This window comes from Rhea americana, unplaced genomic scaffold (genome assembly GCF_003343005.1).
Source record: "Rhea americana isolate MKP2758 unplaced genomic scaffold, rheAme1 scaffold_48, whole genome shotgun sequence".
NCBI classification, from domain to species: Eukaryota; Metazoa; Chordata; class Aves; order Rheiformes; family Rheidae; genus Rhea; species Rhea americana.
In genome coordinates this window covers 4,288,567-4,291,414 of record NW_028186623.1, presented here as the reverse complement: position 1 = coordinate 4,291,414, position 2,848 = coordinate 4,288,567, and positions in this window count along the sequence as shown.

The following is a 2,848-nucleotide window of genomic DNA, read 5'->3' as shown; positions in this document are numbered from 1 at the left end:
GCACACGCACACGCACACGCACACACTCGCGGGCGGGGCGCGGCGCTCGCCCTCTCTCCTCCGTGATGTCAGTGCCGAGCGGAGGGAGGGCGCAGCGTTAACTCTTTGCCTGCCCCGGGCCCCGCCGGGCTCCCCGGCGGCATCGCCGCTCTCCGCCCCGCCGGGCGCCCCGCGCCTCGCCTCGTCGCCTCCCCGGCGGGCGGGCTCCCGGCGGGCGGCTCGCGCTGCCCCGGCGAGGGTCCAGCACGCTTCCAGGGCCTGGAGGGATGCGGCCGGAGCGAGGGGCGCCCCTCCGTGGGGTGCCCACCCTGCGCCTCCGCCCCCCGGGGTTGAAGCGTCTTTTCTGGCTTTCACCAGCGATGGAGGAACGCCTGGGCCATGTCTGCTGCGAGTGACAGCAGCCTACCCATTTAGTCATTGATATGACATACAAAGGCACCTTACATAAACTGTGTGTAAGATAGAAATAGGTATCACATGGAATCTCGCTTTACGCTCATAAATATTTTTGMATGTGGATCCTGAGTAATATATAGCGTTGTCGCGGGGCCTACCAAACGCAGGACCATTTTTTGAACACACTCTGTGTGCCTAGATAAGCGAGGGGATTCAGAAGCAGCAGAAGGGCTGAAACGCTGGAGGAGGGAGGCACTGGTGCYTTGTAACAGCCCTTATTATGTGAACACAGACCCAGCCAGCTTTTGTGGCCCTTTTGCTAAGGAGGTATTTAGGCTGCTGATGCCAGCTCCTGAGCTGCCCTGGCCTCARCAAGGATGCTGAACCCCAAACAAAGATGTGAACAACAATGACAACAACCAACAACAAAGTCATGTTGATTTCAAGCTCCATTAGAACAGCCCGGGAACAAATCAATGCCTGGCAAGCAGAAAAGGACAGAATCAGTGGGGAAGGATACCACACATAGTGGAGAAGGGGGGGGGCAGCCAGCAGCTATAAAAAGATACCTCTAAGGACCCCTTCAGCAGTCTCCTCCTCCTTTTAATTCCTTTAGAAGTTAATTCCTGTTCAAGGGAAGGATGGGCAGCTCTGTAACAAAGCGGATTAGCCAGATACAAGGTTTGTTCTAAAATAACAAAAAGTTATTACGCAGTAATGAGGTTTAGTTAATAGATTCATGGACTTTAAGGCCGGTGGGATTCCTCTGGACATCCTGCTTGCAGAGCGGAGGCTGCAGAGCTTCACCCAGTGATTTCCGCTTCCCGCCCCTTCTGTAAAGCTGCAGCACGGAGCTTAGAAATGCAAACCCTGGTCGTGGTGCGCAGGCAAGCAATGGAGAGGACACAGCATCCTTGCAACAGTGGTTTCAGTGGTCATTTTTCCTGTCCTTTGAGAGTTTATCTGAATAGTTTCATCTTTAATTGATAAAAATCTWTTTTTTTTCCTTTTCTGACTCCAGTAAAGAGTTACCTCCAGTCAGAAATTACTTCTCTGGTCAGGACTCTTTAAGTTGTGATCAAGTCCCGCAGACTGCCTCTGTTCCAGCTTGTATTTCTCCCAGTGTGGTACTCTCCCCATTTCCCTTTGAATCTATTGCCACTGGCGCCTGAGTTAGCATCTGCTGAGATGACTGGAGCAGATCAGACCTCAGYGCTATCATCATAAGCTTTCTGAAAACCCAGACAAAGATATTTTGAGCTGCCTACACTTACTTCGTGTGTTCAGTGCTTCCTTCTCAGGCCAAGCAGCTAGAGGTTTTCTGTGGAAGGAAACAGAATAGGGCAAGCTATGCTGGCGCATTTTGCCGGCTAGGTCTGCTCTCACTGTTGGCAACACTTCGGTTCACTTTAGTGGCCATGGGGAACAATGATGGTTTGGTGARCACTGAAATTGCCCAAAGCCTTTCACCATCAGGGCTGGGAAGAGAAATGCTGTTTTGGGGGATTGTGGGTGGCTTAGGACAGACAAGGCAAATGCCATGAAATCTGCCCATGTTTTATTGCAAGCTCAAACCTGAAATCAATCACAGAAAGAATAATTTGGGATTGCTTATAGTTCGATAAGCAAGGTGACACATAAAGGCTAGATGTGGAGTACATTTAGGATATCCCTTCAAGAATATGGAGAGATTTGACAGAGCCCTGGGCCTTGACCTCCCAAATCACAGACCTCAACCATCTGAGACAGAAATGGGAATCKGTTAGCAGCAGCAGGACTGTTGGCCTTAGTGCATCAGGTCTAACTTATTGAGCCAGAATGTATTATTTTCATGATCCTGTGCAAAGCAAAACCCATCACATTTGGCACAGTTCTGGCTGTTAACTTCTAAGATTTATTACACAGTGCCATGGGGCCCCTGTTCTCCAGCTTTTTGTGAGTCCAAAATTTCCATGAAGCCCAAGGGGACTTCTGTGTAAGCAAGAAAGGCAGAAGTAGAATACTTTGATTTGGCAGTTTTTGTTATTTCTAAGGGAGGAACATCATAATATGTAACATATTTAGTTGCATCATACATTTTTTTTTATTATTTGGGGAGATCGCTGTGTGCATGTTCTCTGAGGGACTAATGGGGTTAGCCTTCTGCTTTGCTATGTCAGCTGGCTTAGCTGGTTCTTTCTTTTCTTGTTTCTAATCCTTCTAGTAGTGGGTTTTTAAAAAGCATCCCTGCCAGAAAAGGGGGAGCAGAGGCCCTAGCTCCTTTTAGACAAGCGGGTGGTATATAGAATTGTCATGGTGCCTGCAATGATAGGGAATGGATTTCAAAGACTACCTTTCCTTTGCACTCCTAGCACAGGGGCCTATGCACCACTCTGAGGCTCAGAAACACCATTCATAAATCTATAAAGATGTTCTACTAGAAGCAAAGAGAGCAAAACATTAAAAAAAAAAA